Source organism: Pinus tabuliformis, chromosome 5_1, assembly GCF_031772625.1.
Source record: "Pinus tabuliformis cultivar Carrire ecotype Pingquan chromosome 5_1, CPIR1, whole genome shotgun sequence".
Taxonomy (NCBI): domain Eukaryota; kingdom Viridiplantae; phylum Streptophyta; class Pinopsida; order Pinales; family Pinaceae; genus Pinus; species Pinus tabuliformis.
The window spans coordinates 99,632,314-99,650,168 of record NC_142305.1 but is presented as its reverse complement, the minus strand read 5'-3'; the positions used below and the strand labels follow the sequence as shown (position 1 = coordinate 99,650,168).

The following is a 17,855-nucleotide window of genomic DNA, read 5'->3' as shown; positions in this document are numbered from 1 at the left end:
AAGTAACTGATCCACCCAACTATTGACATTCCTGTCAGGCTAGAAACACTCCCGATGCTGAAGCTCTCTCTGCTGCTATCACGTGCTCCCTCTACTGCCTCTGCGCTGTTGCAACAACTCCCTGCCTCTCACATCGTTGCAAATCTCTCTGTGCCATCCTGCACTGTTGCAACCTCCTCTATGCGTCTCGCACTGTTGCAGCCTGCTAGCTCTACGCTGCTCGGGACTACTGCACTGTAGCACTCTCTGCCGCTTCATCCACATCCGTTCCCACAGACATCCGCCAGTTCTGCTACTCTCTCTTCGGGGCTCCCGTAGCAAGGTATAATCCAAGAGGTTGGGTACCTCAAGGATCCTGCCCCTTATTGCATGGAGTCTTCCTGACTATAGCTCGATGTCTCCCCACCTCTTCTCTAGAGGTACATGAGCACTCATGGCACAATCGTCATCCTCCTCTACCTCCTTTTCTGCCTTCGCTGGCACTGCCTTGGAGTCAGATGCCTCTCCCTTGTTCTTCTTCCTCGGACACTGGTTCGCATAATGACCCAGTTCCCCACAGTTTAAGCACTTAACCTTGGAGAGGTCCTCTTCCTCTTCTCCTGCTTCCCTACAGATGCCAGAGCTGCATTCTCTTCTTCTTCCTTCTTGATCCAGACTCCTTTGCTTCTACTTCCCGTCTTGGACAGCCATCTGATCTCTTCTTGGCGAAGAGCTGCCCACAATTCTTCCCAATCTGGAAGATTCACCCTGCCTAGAATGCTCTGGACAAATGTCTCCCACTCCACAAAGACTGTGTGTAGGTCGGTCCTCACCATCAACTCCTGATCTGGTGTGGCCCCTATGGAAGTTAGTTGGTCCCGAATCTCCTTCAATCTACCGAGGAAGTGATCTATCTGCTCCCCCTTCTGCATCTGGTATGACCGCAGCTGATTCTCAAGTAGCATTTTCCTCTGCATGGAAGTATGCTGGTACAACGTCTTCAAGGTGTCCCACATTTCCTTTGCCGTCTCCTTCTTGGCAATATGTTGGACCACATTATCCTTGACCCCATCAAGGATAATGCATTTCGCCTTGGCCATTGCCTCCTCGTACTTTTCATTGTTAGACGGGTCAACTGAGATAGCCACTGTTCTCAAGGCGAAGGCCTTGATGTGATGTCTATCTAGAATGGACAGGATCCTGGCCTTCCAAACCACAAAGTTGGATGCCCTGTCCAGCTTGTCCTGATCCCTTAGTCCATTCATGGCCATCTCTCTGCTCTTCCTTTCGACTCCTCCGAGTCTCTACTTCCCTCTGGAATTTTTCTCTTCGACTCCCTCTGAGTCTCTACTTCTTGTCCGGAAGTTCTCCCTTCGACTCCCTCTGAGTCTCTACTTCCCGTCTGGAAGTTCTCTGCTAGACTCCCTCTGAGTCTCTACTTCCCGTCTGGAAGTTCTCTGCTAGACTCCCTCTGAGTCTCGATTTCCCTCCTGGAAATCCGCCTGCCAACCGTCGAGTCACACCTCTCTGATCTCCTATGCACCTGCAACATTGATCCGGATTCCTTGGCTAGAAATCCGCCTCAGTAGCGACTCCCTCTACCTTGGTTTTGCCTGTTAGGTATTGTTTTGTCTCGGCAGCAACAACACCCCACCAGCTTCACTCCTCGCAAACTGCCCACAGCTTCCTAAGCCCCAGCAACCGAAGGACTGAGCCTCTAGGCTCTGCGCAATCCTGACACTGGCTGAAATGCTCCCCAAGCCAACTGCATCAACCCTCCTGGTCTCTGCGTGGCTCTTCGTGAGCCTTTTTCTGCCCTCCTTAGCCTCTGCGCTGACCTCTCTTTGGCTCGAACTGATGATGCAGTCCCTCTGTGTCAACCCTTCTCTGCTGCTTTCTGCTAGGAACAACTTCTGTCACTCGGGACAACTGTTTCTGCTGCAAATGCTCTGCTTCAACTGGTGCCTTCATCTCTCCTGTGATTTGCAACCATGTTGAAATTTCTAAGTATTACCTGTTAGAAATTTTATCTATATTCTCGGTTTATTTCTCCTACTTGTTAATTACGAACAAGTTATATAAACATATAAACATCGCAATAAACACAATACAGTCTCAACCATCTACAGATCAACAACTGAAAGAAATGGCAAACACACAAGTGACACTATTATTTTTAGACAACTCGTCCCTGGAAAAACCCAACTTGGGAAAATCGGTGCAACAATTATGAGGTTATTTTATTATGCAGTCTATCCTTGAGTACAACTAGGTGCCAAACCGGCTCACCCGACAGAAAAAATAATCTGACAGTAATACTTCTATTCGGAAGTAGATATTTAGAAAATCTGCCCCACAAAACCCTCTCTAGCACAACTAAAGCATTGCGTCAGCCCTCTTGGCCTTTGCGTCAGCCTCAAAACCCTCTGCGTTAGCCCTCTAAGGCACTGTGCAGCCTCTACAGCCCTTTGTGTCACTCTTGCAGCCTCTGCGTGGATGACGTAGGCCCTTCTGGCTTCTGCTAGCCTCTGCGTGGCTCCCTCTGGCTTCTATGTCTGCCTCTCTGCCTGTGCGTTGGTTTTCCGGCACTATCTCTGCCTCTGTCTTGTACTCACTGCCCCTCGCTGCAAACTGATCACTGATTCGACTTTTCTTAGCAAACTTCGCTCTAGAAAATCGAATCACTGATCACTCTGGTGTGTTCTCCAACTGACCCTCAAGCCTCCTCTTACACTTTTCCTATTGGTCCTTCAACGACCGAGATTACATCTCTAATCAACGGCTAAGATTAGATTTGGCTTGATCCATGTCTTTTGGAACCTTCTAACCCAGTTTTATATTAATACCCATTAATATTTTAGTTTTCCTAAGTTTAGACTTAGGAACTCCATTAAAAATATTAATTATTTTAATATCTCCTAAACTGGGTAGAATCTGCCCAAAACATTTATGGGTCTTGGAGATCTCATGTGCTTTAACCTCTACACCAATTTTCATGGCTAGAGCACATCCGATGCTACCCCAGATCAATACAGATGTAGCAGTGGCAGTGGTAGGGCCATGGGCAATGGTACAAGATGCAGCAGTGTAGAGGATGTTGGGCAAGAAGGCCTAGCATCAACACAGGTACCGGTGCTGTATAATCAGGGTGATGCTCAGTGGTGGAGTATTACTAGAGCACATTCCTCGCTAAGAGGGAGTGTTGATTTGGGGTAGCATTGGATGTGCTCTAGCCTTGAAAATTGGCTAAGAGGCTAAAGCACATGAGATCTCCAAGACCGAGAAATGGTTTGGGAAAATTCTACCCGGTGAAGGAGATATTAAAATAATTAATATTTTTATTGGGTTCCTAAGTCTAAACTTAGAAAAATAAAAATATTAATGGGTATTATTATATAACTGGCTTAGAAAGTTATAAAGGACATGGATCAAGCCAAATCTAATCTTAGCCATTGATTAGAGATGTAATCTCAGCCGTTGAAGACTCAATAGAAAAAGTATAAGAGGAGGCTTGAGGGTCAGTTGGAGATACACTAGAGTGATCAATCAGTGCGATTTTCTAGAGTGGGGTTTGCTAAGAGAAATCGAACCAGTGATATGTTGATTTGGGGTAGCATCGGATGTACTCTAGCCACGAAATTTGGTGGAGAGGTTGGGGCACATGAGATCTCCAATATCCAGAAAGAGTTTGGGCAGATTCTAAACAGTTCAGGAGATATTAAAATAATTAATATTTTTAATGGAGTCCCTAAGTCTAAACTTAGGGAAAATAAAATATTAATGTGTATTAATATGAAACTGTGTTAGAATGGTCCAAAAGACATGGATCAAACCAGATCTAATCTTAGCCATTGATTAGGGATTTAATCTCGGCCGTTGATATGTCAAGAGAAAAAGTATAAGAGGAGGCTTGAGGGTCACATGGAGAACACACCAGAGTGATTAGTCATTCTGTTCTCTAGAGCGGGGTTTGCTAAGAGAGATAGAATTAGTGATCGGGAGATGCAACTGAGGAGCATTTGAGTACAGAGAGACAGAGAGGCAGAGATAGTGCCGAGAGAGGAGTGTAGTAGTCGGGGAGAGTGATGCAGAGCCAGCCAGGGCTCACACAGGGCCACGCAGAGGCAGCTCCTGCAGTAGTCGGGGAGAGTGACGCAGAGCCAGCCAGGGCTCACACAGGGCCACGCAGAGGCAGCCGGGAGCTGCCCAAAGCCTCAGAGAGGCTAGCATTGTTGACACAGAGGGCCAGAGGGTTGACGCTGACCCATCCGGGGTGACGCAGGGCCAGGGTGAGGCAGAGAGGGGCTGACGCAGTCTAGAGAGAGGTTGACATTGGGGTTTCTAGGGCAGATTTGTGCTGAGTAGCTGCCAGAAGGATTATCTGAGGTTTCAACCAGAAGATTTGTCAGAAACTGAGAGGTATTACTGCCAAGGAAATTCTCTGCTGGGTAGGCCAGTTTCAGCACCCAGATTCTACTTTGATATTGCTTAATAAGAAAACCCTCAAATAGCTGCACCGATTTTCGCACATTGGGTTTTTCCGGGGACATTAGTCCAAAAATAATGGTGTCATATGGTGGTTTATTTCTGTTTCTTTTAGTTGTTAATCTGTAATATGTTGAGCATGCACTAGTGTTTATTTTCAGTATTTACATTGTAAATAACTTGTTAAGGAAAATAACAAGTAGGAATAAATCAGATAAAGTGCATGGAGGTTTCTAACTACGTAAACTTAGAAACTTCAACATGGTATCAGAGCGTGATTGCAAATCACAGGAGGACTACGGACATCAGCTGAGCGGAGCAATAGCAACAGAAAACAACTGTCCCGAGGTAATAGAAGCTGTTTCTAGCAGAGAAGCAACAAGGGAAGGGTGACGCAGTGCTTACGTCATCAAGGGTGAGCCAGAAAGAGGCAGCGCAAAGGCTAAGGAAGGTAAAGGGAGCCTCACGCAGAGCCACGCAGTAGCTGGGAGGGCTGACGCAGTTGACTGAGGAGGTCGGGTTGCTAGTGCCGGGATTGCACAGAGCCTAGGAGCTCTCACCTTCAACTTGCTGGGGTTTAGAAGGCCGTGGGAATATTGCAGAGTGGAGCTGGTGAGGTACTGTAGTTAGAACAGTTCTGACAGAGCAAGGCCAAGAGGAGTTGCTACCGAGGGTTTCTAGCCGAGGAACCCAGATCAGTGGTGCGGTTGCACAAGACGATCGGAGTAGGGGGTATCTTGACAGCGACAGAAGAATTTCCAGGAGGGAAATCGAGACTCAGAGGGAGTCCATAAGAGAACTTCCAGACGAGAAGTAGAGACTTAGAGGAGTCGAATAGAGAACTTCCAGGAGGGAAGTAGAGGAGCATCATGGCACTACATGGAGTGAGAGACCAGGATAGACTGGACAGAGCGTCGAACTTCGCAGTCTGGAAGGCCAAAATCTTATCCATACTTGACAGAAATCATGTCAAGAACTTTGCCTTGAAGGTTATAGCTATCCCAGTCGACCCCAATGATAACGACAAGTACGAGGAGGCAATGGCGAGCGCCAAGAGCATCATCCTTGACGGGGTCAAGGACCATGTAGTACCACACATTGCCGAGGAGGAAACGACATATGAGATGTGGGAGGCCCTCAATAAATTGTACCAACATACTTTTGTGCAGAGAAGAATGTTACTTGAGAATCAATTGAGGTCGTATTAGATGAAGAAGGGAGAATCGATTAACACCTTCCTCGGAGGACTGAATGAGATCCGAGATCAGTTGACTGCTATAGGAGCCATGCCGGATCAGGAGTTGATGGTGGGGACAACCTTGAATGTTGTCTCAGAAGACTGGGAAGTATTTGTCCAGAGTATACTGGGCAGAGGGACACTTCCACCTTGGGATGAGATGTGGGTTGCTCTTCGCCAAGAAGAGATTAGACGGCAGTCGAAGACGAGTAGCAGCAGCAAGGGGATCAAAGTCAAGCAGGAAGATGAAGATGTTGCCCTAGCATATGAGGGAAAGCAGGAAAAGCGGAAGAAGGATCTCTCCAAGGTCAAGTGCTTCCACTATGGGGAGCTAGGTCATTGTGCGACCCAGTGTCCAAGGAAGAAGAGTAAGGGAGAGTCTTCTGAGACTAAGGCAACGCCAGCATGGGCAAAGAAGGAAGTTTTGACAGACGATCACTGTGCCATGAGTGCACATGCACCACTTTAGAAGAAGTGGGGAGACATCGAGCTATAGTCAGGTGGACTTCAGGCGATGAGGGGCAGGATCCTCGAGGTACCCAGCCTCTTGGATTAGACCTTGCTATGGGAGCCCTGAAGAGGAGTAGCAGGAATGGCTGATGTGGGTAGAGACGGATGCAGATGGAGCGGCAGAGAGAGCTACAATGCAAGAGTCCCGAGACAGTGTGAGGCTAGCACGCTGCAACAATGCGAGAGGCACAGGAGTTTTGCACCAGTGCATGATGGCACAGAGAGGTGTGCAACGATGCGAGATGTAGGAAGTTGTTGCAGCAACGTAGAGGTCAGAGAGGGAGCACTTGTCAGCGGCAGGGGGAGCTTCAGCATCAGTGGTGTCTCTAGTCCAACAGGGGGGTCAGATTGGGAGATCAGTGACTTACTTCTCAGTAACTGAGTTGCAGTACAGCAGTGGGCAACACGATGCAGCATGATGAGAGGAGGTGCAGTGCTGGGAAAAAGGACTAGTAGCAGCACGGATGCAGAGGGAGCTGTCGTACGGATGCAACAGTGGCAGTGACAGAACCATGGGCAGCAATACAAGATGCAACAGTGCAGAGAATGTTGGGCAGGAAGACCTAGCATCAGCACAGGTACCGATGCCGGATGATCAGAGTAATACTCAGTGAGGAGTATTGCTAGAGCACAGTCCTCGCTAAGAGAGAGTGTTGATTTGGGGTAGCATCGGATGTGCTCTAGCCACGAAATTTGGTGGAGAGGTTGGGGCACATGAGATCTCCAATACCCAGAAAGGGTTTGGGCAAATTCTAAACAGTTCAGGAGATATTAGTGTGTTAATATGAAACTGTGTTAGAATGGTCCAAAAGACATGGATCAAGCCAGATCTAATCTTAGCCGTTGATTAGGGACTTAATCTCGGCCGTTGATATGTCAACAGGAAAAGTATAAGAGGAGGCTTGAAGGTCACTTGGAGAACACACTAGAGTGATCAATCATTCTATTCTCTAGAGCGAGGTTTGCTAAGAGAGATAGAATTAGTGATCTGGAGATGCAACTGAGGAGCATTTGAGTACAAAGAGACAGAGAGGCAGAGATAGCGCTGGGAGAGCAGTGTAGTAGCCGGGGAGAGTGACGCAGAGCCAGCCAGGGTTCACGCAGGGCCACGCAGAGGCAGCTGGGAGCTGCGCAGAGCTTCAGAGAGGCTAGCGTTGCTGGCGCAGAGGGCCAGAGGGTTGACGCATGGCATCCCAGGGCTGACGCAGACCCATCCGGGGTGACGCAGGGCCAGCGTGAGGCAGAGAGGGGTTGACGCAGTCCAAAGAGAGGCTGACACTGGGGTTTCTGGGGCAGATTTGTGCTTAGTAGCTGCCAGAAGGATTATTTGAGGTTTCAGCAAGGAGATTTGTTAGAAACTGAGAGGTATTATTGCCAAGGAAATTCTCTGTTGGGTAGGCTAGTTTCGGCACCCAGATTGTATTTTGATATTTCTTAATAAGAAAACCCTCAGATAGCTGCACCGGTTTTCCCACATTGGGTTTTTCCAGGGAAATTAGTCCAAAAATAATGGTGTCATATGGTGTGTTTGTTTCTGTTTCTTTTAGTTGCTGATTTGTAATATGTTGAGCATGCACTAGTGTTTATTTTCAGTATGTACATTGTAAATAACTTGTTAAGGAAAATAACAAGTAGGTAGGAATAAATCAGATAAAGTGCATGGAGGGTTTCTAACTAAGTAAACTTAGAAACTTCAACATGATTAGAGTTGCAGCGAGGGGCAGTGAGTACGAGGCAAAGAGGTAGAGATAGTCCCGGAAGACCAGCGTAGAAGCAGAGAGGCAGATGCAGATCCAGAGGAAGCCACGCAGAGGCCAACAGTGACTGCATAGAGGCCAGAAGGGCCTGAGTAGTCAACATAGAGGCTGCAGGAGCGATGCAGAGGGCTAGAGAGGCTGCGTAGGGCCTTAGAGGGCTAACGCAGAGGGTTTCAGGCTGACGCAGAGGCCAGGAGGGCTGGTGCAGTGCTTCAGATTGTGCTCGAGAGGGTTTCGTGGGGCAGACTTTCAGAATATCTGCTTCCGAAGAGAGGCATTACTACTAGATTTTTTATCTTTGTCAGGTGAGCCAGTTTGGCACTTAGTGTACTCAGAAAAGCTGCTTAATAATAAAAACCCTTAGAACTGCGGCACCGGTTTTCCCAAGTTGGGTTTTTCCGGGGACGATTGTCCAAAAATAAGGGTGTCCCTTGTGTGTTTGTCTATTTCTTTCAGCTGTTGATCTGTAGATGGTCGAGGTTGTATTGTGTTTATTTCAGTGTTTGTATGGATAAATAACTTGTTGGTAATTAAACAAGTAGGCGAAATAAACCAGAGAATACAGATAAAATTTCTAACGGGTAATACTTAGAAATTTCAACATCTTTTCCATCAATGCACTGCTTTGCACTGCTCTGCTCGGCTCTGCTGAACTATGAAGAAGAAGAAGTGGCCAATAATGTATCATACCATTCTCTACTGACCCAAAGTCAGTCCCAGATAAAAGAGAGTGCCTCATACCACTCTTACTGACCCAAAGTCAGTTCTAGATAAAAGAGAGTGTCTCATACCACTTTTACTGACCCGGAGTCAGTTCCAATTGATCCTAGATCAATGACGGTCATCCTAGCATAGGGACTACGGTAGTTACATGATGTGTCCATCGGTACTACTATGGTCCCTATCCTCATTTCCTTACTCATTGGCCAGATGAGAGGCACTTCCCATGAGTTCCAGATTGCATGGCTAGGATGTCTCAGCAGGAGAAGGATGAACCACTCATCTTGCCTACATGTCGCCATGGGGTATCACAGGGGAAGGCTCAACCACTCACCCTATGGTTGCTCATTGCTCCAAGAAGTACTCAAGCCCCCCGGAGCTCCCAGAGCTCAATGTACATATCATACAGGACCCTCATAAGAGGGTCTATCCATGACTCCTAGTCATTCTCGGAAAGTCAAGAATTTGACCTTTCCCAAGGGCTTTGTCAGAATGTCGGCGACCTGCTCATCTATCCCAATATGTTGGAGCCTTATTGCTCCTCGTTGTACCGTATCTCGAATAAAGTGGTCCCTAATATCGATGTGCTTGGAGCGATCATGAAATACAAGATTCTCAGATAAATGAATCCCACTCGAGTTGTCGCAGAGGATCACGGTAGTATACAATGTATGTCCAAACAACTCACTAAAGAGCTTCCTCAACCAGACAACTTCACAGGAGGCCATGCACGCAACAATGTATTCAGCCTCAATGGTGCTCAAAGCCACCGAATTTTGCTACCTGCTCATCCAAGGTATCGAAGCAGAACCCAAAGAGGAACAACACCCGGAAGTGCTCTTTCGGTCCACCACACTGCCTGCCCAATCAGCATCGGAATAACCATGTAGTCTCACATCTCTGGCAGTGTATCTTAGTGCATGAGTGATTGTGCCCCGAAGATATCTCAGAAGATTCTTGGCACCAGTCCAATGTATATGGTGAGGCTCAACCATGTATTGGCTCAACGTATTAACTGCAAAAAATATGTCCAGACAGGAGTTCACCAAGAACATCAACGCTCCTATGAGTTGACGATACTCAGAAGCATTTCCCAATTCAGGTCCGACAACACTACCACATAACTTCTTGAAGTTAAGTTCCATCGGGGTTGTCACAGGCTTGCAGTGCACCATCCCAAATCTTTCCAATATCTTCACAACATACTTTCCTTGAGATAGGAAAATTTCTCCTGGATTTTGCCAGACCTCCAATCCTAGGAAGTAGTGCATCAGTCCTAGGTTCTTCCTCTCAAATTCAGTAGCCAACTCCCTCTTACATTTGTGAATGAGAGGGTCTGCACCTATCAGAAAGAGGTCGTCCACATAAAGTACCCGTATGAGAGGTTTATCATTTTCAACCTTACAGTAAAGGTTCGGATCGATTTCACTTTTAGTGAATCTCAGCTTAATCAGATAGCTATCAATCCTCTCATACCAAGCCCGAGGTGCTTGCTTAATGCCATAGAGAGCTTTCTTCAACTTGCACACATGAGATTTCCGGTCATGAACCTCAAACCCCTCGGGTTGTTCCACATAGACTTCCTCTTTGATCGAACCATGCAAGAAAGCGGTCTTGACATATATCTGATGTAGGTTCCATCCTTGCTAGGCAGCAAGGGCTATGATCGAGTGGATGGTGGTGTATCGGGCAACAGGTGCAAATATCTCATCGTAATCTACACCTTCTTTTGAGAGAAGCCTCGAGCAACAAAGCGAGCCTTGAACTTTTCAACGCTTCCATCAGCTCCATGCTTGATTTTGTAGAGCCACTTAAAGGTGACAATCGATTTGTCTTGAGGTCTAGGAACCACATCCTAGACATCATTCTTTATAATAGACTTGTATTCTTCATTCATAACATCTTTCCATACTTGTTGCTTCATGACTTCTTCAAATGATGAAGGCTCATTTTGAATGATAGTGCTCATGACGGTCAAGTATCCTTGATACCTGTTTGACTTCTTGCTCTCATGGAAAGTCCCCCTTGGTGCAATATGTCTCTCGGCATCTTTGAGAGTCTCCCTAAGCCATGAGGGTCTCCTCTTGGAGGAGGAGGGCTCTTGGGAAGAGGATCAATAGGATCCACAGGTTCATCAACATCAGGCATCGTCTCGTCCTCTTTTCACCCTATTTTCTGGTGTTAGCTTCTTTGTCCTTCCTTGGGATATGAAGGTTGTTGATCTTGCTGAGGGCCACATCTTCGTCAAAGGTGACATCATGACTTATCTCAACTTCCCTTTGACCAACCACAAAAATTCTATAGCCCTTAGAATTTTCGCTATAGCCCACAAAGATTCCTTTCTTCCTTGATGCACCCAATTTGCTTCTTTTCCCTTTTGGCATGTGAAAAAATACGAGACTTACAAAAATTCTAAAATGAGAGACATCGGGTTTCTTACCAGTGAACATTTCTTCGGGAGTCTTGGAGTCTAATGCTTGATGAGGGCATCGGTTTTGAACATACACGACGGTATTAGCAACTTTGGCCCATAGAAACTTTGGAAGCCCTTGATCATGAAGCATGGCACAAACAACTTTTACAATAGTACGATTCTTCCTTTCAGCGACACCATTTTGCTCGGGAGTGTTTGGTGTTGTGGTCTCCCTTTTAATGCCAGCTTCTCTACAATATGTTGATTTGGGGTAGCATCAGATGTGCTCTAGCCACGAAATTCGGTGGAGAGGTTAGGGTACGTGAGATCTCTAATACCCAGAAAGGGTTTGGGCAAATTCTAAACAGTTAAGGAGATATTAAAATAATTACTATTTTTAATGGAGTCCCTAAGTCTAAACTTAGGGAAATTAAAATATTAATGTGGATTAATATAAAATTGTGTTAGAATGGTCCAAAAGACATGGATCAAACGAGATCTAATCTTAGTCGTTGATTAGGGACTTAATCTCGACCGTTGATATGTCAACGAGAAAAGTATAAGAGGGGGCTTGAGGTTCACTTGGAGAACAAACCAGATGATCAGTCACTCTATTCTCTCGAGCGGGGTTTGCTAAGAGAGATAGAATCAGTGATTGGAGTTGCAGTTGAGGGGCATTTGAGTACAGAGAGGTAGAGATAGTGCTGGGAGAGCAGCGCAGGAGTCAGAGAGATGACGCAGTAGCAGCCAGGGCTCACGCAGGGCCACGCAGAGGCAGCTAGGAGCTGCACAGTGCTTCAGAGAGGTTAGCGTTGCTAACGCAGAGGGCCAGAAGGCTGACGCAGGGCCTCCTGAGGTTGACGCAGACCATTTCAGCGTCATGCAGGGCTAGCGTTGGGCAGAGAGAGGCTGACGCAGTCCAGAAAGGCAGATGCTGGGGTTTCTGGGGTAGATTGGAGCTGAGGAGCTGCCAAAGAGTTTATCCGGGGTTTCAACCGGGATATTTGTCTCAGACTGAGAGGTACTACTGCCAAAGAAATTCTCCGTTGGGTAAGCCAGATTTGGCACCCAGATTGTACTCTGAAATTGCTTAATAAGAAAACCCTAGATAACTGCACTGGTTTTCCCGTATTGGGTTTCTCCGTGGACATTGGTCCGAAAATAACGATATCATTTGGTGTGATTGTTTCTGTTTCCTTCAGTTAATGATCTGTAATATGTTGAGCATGCACTAGTTTTTATTTTCAGTATTTACATTGTAAATAACTTGTTATGTAACGGAACAACTAGGTAGGAATAAATCAGTAAAGTGCATGGAGGGTTTCTAACTGGTAGACTTAGAAAGTTCAACATGGTATCAGAGCATGGTTGCAAATCACAGGAGAACTGAGGACATCAGCCGAGTGGAGCAATAGCAGCAGAAAACAGATGTCCTGAGTGACAAAAGTTGTTTTTAGTAGAGTAGCAACAAGGGTGATGTAGTGCCTGCATCATCGAGGGTGAGCCAGGAAGAGGCAGCGCAGAGGCTAAGGGAGGCAAAGGGAGCCTCACGCAGAGCCACGCAAAAGCTAGGAGGGCTGACGCAGTTGGCTGAGGAGGCCAGGTTGCTGGTGTCGGGATTGCGCAGAGCCTAGGAGCTCTCACCTTCAGGTTGCTGGGGTTTAGAAGGTTGTGGGAATGTTGCAGAGTGGAGCTGGTGAGGTATTGTAGTCAGAATAGTACCTAACAGGGCAAGGCCAAGAGGAGGGAGTTGCTACCGAGGGTTTCTAGTCGCGAAATCTAGATTAGTGGTGCGGTTGCACAGGCGATCAGAGTAGGGGGCATCTCGACATCGACAGAAGGATTTCGAGGAGGGAAATCGAGACTCAGAGGGAGTCAGATCGAGAACTTCTAGGAGGGAAGTAGAAGAGCAACATGGCACTACACAGAATAAGAGACCATGACAGGTTGGATGGAGCGTCGAACTTCGCAATCTGGAAGGCCAGAATCTTATCCGTACTTGACAGAAATCGTGTCAAACACTTCATCTTGAAGACGATAGCTATCCCGGTTGACCCAGCTGAGAACGACAAGTACGAGGAGGCAATGGCGAGGGCCAAGAGCATCATCCTTGACGGCATCAAGGACCATGTAGTACCACACATTATCAAGAAGGAAATGACAAATGAGATGTGGGAGGCCCTAAATAAATTGTACCAGCATACTTCTGTGCAAAGACGAATGTTACTAGAGAATCACTTGAGGTCATATCAGATGAAGAAGGGAGAACCGAGAACCGATTGACAACTTCCTCGGAGGACTGAATGAGATCCGAGATCAGTTGACTGCTATAGAAGCCACGCCAGATCAGGAATTAATGGTGAGGACAACCTTGAATGTAGTCTCAAAAGACTGGGACGTATTTGTCCAGAGTATACTGGGCAAAGGGACACTTCCACCTTGGGATGAAATGTGGGCGGCTCTTCGCTAAGAAGAGATCAGACGGCAATCAAAGGCGGGAAGCAGCAGTAAGGGGATCAGAATCAGCAGGAGGAGGAGGATGTTGCTCTAGCATCTCAGGGAAAGCAAAAAAAGCGAAAGAAGAAGGATCTCTCCAAGATCAAGTGCTTCCACTGTGGGGAGCTGGGTCATTATGCGACCTAGTGTCCAAGGAAGAAGAGTAAGGGAGAGTCTTCCGAGACTAAGGTAGCGCCAACAAGGGCAGAGAAGGAAGTGGAGACAGACGATGATTGTGCCATGAGTGCACACGCACCACTTGAGCGGAAGTGGGGAGACATCGAGTTGTAGTCAGGTGGACTACAGGCGATGAGGGGCAGGATCCTCGAGGTACCCAGCCTCTTGGATTAGACCTTGCTACGGGAGCCCCGAAGAGGAGTAGTAGGACTGGCTGATGTGGGTAGAGATGGATGCAGATGGAGCAGCAGAGAGAGCTACAGTGTAGGAGTCCCAAGACAGCGCAAGGCTAGCAGGCTGCAACAGTGCGAGAGGCATGGGAGTGTTGCACCAGTGCAGGATGGCACAAAGAGGTGTGCAATGGTGCGAGATGCATGGAGTTGTTGCAACAGTGCAGAGGTCAGAGAGGGAGCACTTGTCAATGACAGAGTGAGCTTCAGCATCAGGAGGGTCTCTAGCTCAACAGAGAGGTTAGAGTTGGGAGATCAGTTACTTACTTCTTAGTAACTGAGTTGCAGTGCAGCAGTAGGCAACACGATGCAACATGATGAGAGGAGTTGCAGTGCGGATGCAGTGTTGGGAGAAAGGACCAGCAACAACACGGATGCAGAGGGAGTTGTTGTACAGGGGCAGCAGTGGCAGTTGTAGAACCATGGGCAGCAGTACAGGATACAACAGTGCAGAGGATGGTGGGTAGCAGGCCTAGCATCAGCACAGGGACTGATGTTAGATGATCAGAGTAATACTTAGTGAGGAGTATTGCTAGAGCACAGTCCTCGCTAAGAGGGAGTGTTGATTTGGGGTAGCACCGGATGTGCTCTAGCCACGAAATTTGATGGAGAGGTTAGCGCACATGAGATCTCCAATACCCAGAAAGGGTTTGGGCAAATTCTAAACAATTTAGGAGATATTAAAATAATTAATATTTTTAATGGAGTCCCTAAGTCTAAACTTAGGGAAATTAAAATATTAATGTGGATTAATATAAAACTGTGTTAGAATGTTCCAAAAGACATGGATCAAGCCAGATCTAATCCTAGTAGTTGATTAGGGACTTAATCTTGGCCGTTGATATGTCAACGAGAAAATTATAAGAGGGGGCTTGAGGGTCACTTGGAGAACAGACCAGATGATCAATCATTCTATTCTCTAGAGTGGGGTTTGCTAAGAGAGATAGAATCAGTGATCGGAGTTGTAGTTGAGGGGCATTGAGTATAGAGAGGCAGAGATAGTGCCGACAGAGCAGCATAGGAGCTAGAGAGAGTGACACAGTAGCAGCCAAGGCTCACGCAGGGCCACGCAGAGGCAGCCAGGAGCTGCACAGTGCTTCAGAGGGGCCAGCGTTGCTGACGTAGAGGGCCAGAAGGCTGATGTAGAGGGACAAAAGGCTGACGCAGGGCCTCCTGAGGCTGACGCAGACCATTTCAGGGTCACGCAGGGCCAACATTGGGCAGAGAGGCTGACGTAGTCCAGAAAGGTAGACGCTGGGGTTTCTAGGGCATATTGGAGCTGAGGAGCTGCCGGAGGGTTTATTCAGGGTTTCAGTCAGGACATTTGTCTCAGACTGAGAGGTACTACTGCCAAGGAAATTCTCTGTTGGGTAAGCCAGATTTGGCACCCAGATTGTACTCTGAAATTGCTTAATAAGAAAACCCTGAGATAACTGCACCGGTTTTCCCGCATTGGTTTTTTCCGGGGACATTGGTCCGAAAATAACGGTGTCATTTGGTGTGATTGTTTCTGTTTTTTACAGTTGATGATCTGTAATATGTTGAGCATGCACTAGTGTTTATTTTCAGTATTTACATTGTAAATAACTTGTTAAGTAACAGAACAAGTAGGTAGGAATAAATCAGTAAAGTGCATGGAGGGTTTCTAACTGGTAGACTTAGAAACTTCAACACAATAATCATGGAATTCATTTGATTCGTACTCAGTCCCATTTTCAGTGCTCAATATCTTGATTCTCTTCTCGGATTGGTTTTCGATCATGGCTTTGAAGTGACGAAACCAGGGGAACACTTCATCCTTCTTTTTCAAGAAGTAGATCCAAGTCTTGTAAGAATAATCATCTATAAAGGTGAGATATTATAAGTATCCTCCTAAAGAGTTTACGGGCATCATACCAGATATGTCGGAGTGGATCAACTGCAATATATCTGAGGTCTTGCTATTACTTGAGGGGAATGGTCCCCTTGTAAGTTTTCCTTTGGCACATCCCGGACATACACCTTCATGCTCTACTTTGGACTCAGGCATACTTGTCACCATCTGTCTCACATCGGGAAGAGCCTTATAATGAAGATGGGCAAACCTCCGGTGCCATAGTTCAGATTGTAGAGATGTGTCGCAAGACATGGCTCCCAATGGACTTCCTCCAACTTGATACAAAGTGTCAACGCTGAACCCAAGAGTAAAAGCATCTTTAAAATTCCTTTTCCAAACACATACGTTTCCATCGATGAATGCCACCTTGTATCCTTTGTCTTCCATTGCCGAAATGGACACCAGGTTCTTCTTGAGATCAGGTACATATAAAACTTCTTGTAAATGAATCATGTTACTTTGATTCAATTGAAGGGTAATATTCCATACTCCCTTCACGGGATAGGTGGTATCGTCTCCAAGAATAATCTCGAAGTTTGTCTCCTTCTCTATCAGATTAGAGAGAGCTTCCTTGTATCCGGTGAAGTGCCTTGAGGCACCACTATCAATTAGCCAATTCCCCAAAGTGTCTGGAGGAGAGGTAGTGGAGAGGGCCGATATAAGATAGTACTCCTTTTGCTTATTGTAATCAACATTTGATTCTTCATATCTGGAGTTCCTTGCTTTCTTGGAGGGTTGACCATTTCCTTGATGTTCCACATTCCTTTTTCCTTTGCCATTGAACCTGCCATTCCTTTGATTGTTGTTGTTGAAGTTACCCCTGGAATGATTGTGATCATCATCATGTGACGTGTCCCTTCTATTTGGACACTCCCTTGCATAGTGGCCAAACTTATTGCAAACAAAGCACTTGCCCTTCCTTCCACCCTTAGATCCAAGCTTTCCATTGAAATGACCTTTAGACCCTGCATTATTTCTCCTTTTGGCATGAGCAGAGAAGGCAGTGGGGTTGCTTTTATTAGAAGGCATTTCTTGCTCCACCATTCTTGTTTCTTCTTGAATGCATCTTGACATCAATTCTTCAAACCCTGGAATTCGATCATTATTGAGAATAGTGGTTCTAAATATATACCATTCGGGTGGGAGTCCTCCAAGGGTAGTGATAGTAAGTTCCCTGTCAAGAATGACCTCTCCAATCGAAAGTAGATCATTCTTGATCTCAGTGATCCTTAAGAAGTAGGATTGAATATCCTCGTCCTTGCCCTTCTTAATATCCTTCAACTTATTTTTGAGAAATAAAATTTGATTTGCATCACTAACCTTGAACATGCTGACCAACCTGTCGTAGATCTCCTTGGAGGTGTTCAAATCGAAGATGTAGGCCACCAGACGCTTGTCAATGGAATCTCTGATAATCTTCTTTGCTTTGACTTCAACCTTATTGTACTTGGTCTTTGTAGCAACCGATGCATTTGAAGGAGGCTCAAGGATTTTACCCTTCACATAATCCAACACTTCTTGTTCTTCCAAGGTCAGATCAAGAGACATCTTCCATCCATGATAGTTAGACTTTTCACGGAGCTTGTCTTCAACCGGGAAGTGGGATGAGGAACCCATTGAGCCTTTTGTCCTTGTCCAACTGTCTTCGGTGATTGCTCTTTCACTCTTGCTTGGGCTTTGTCTTCACCTCAACTTTGATACCATGATAATTTTAGGTAACAATGGTATGTTCTATGCTTAAGAGAAATTTACTTCAATTTCTTTATTAGCCCAATATTAGTATCCAGTTTAGCAATCACATTAGCATGATAGTAAAATGCAGATAGAACATAAACATAAATAGTAGAAGACAAGACTAGACAAGAGGACACAATGTTGGAAATACTGAGAGGGAGGGAATCAATATTCTTTTTCAATTGTTACTATTACCAGTTAGATCACTTATATGTAGAACACAAAATGAACAATAAGAATA

General features: G+C 46.1%; 1 protein-coding gene across 2 annotated transcripts in view; it reads left to right on the top strand.

The window, feature by feature from the left end:
• The window catches only part of LOC149163626 (ABC transporter F family member 5-like), a 294,737-nt gene that overhangs the window by 162,794 nt on the left and 114,088 nt on the right, over positions 1–17,855 (top strand). The window lies entirely within an intron of this gene.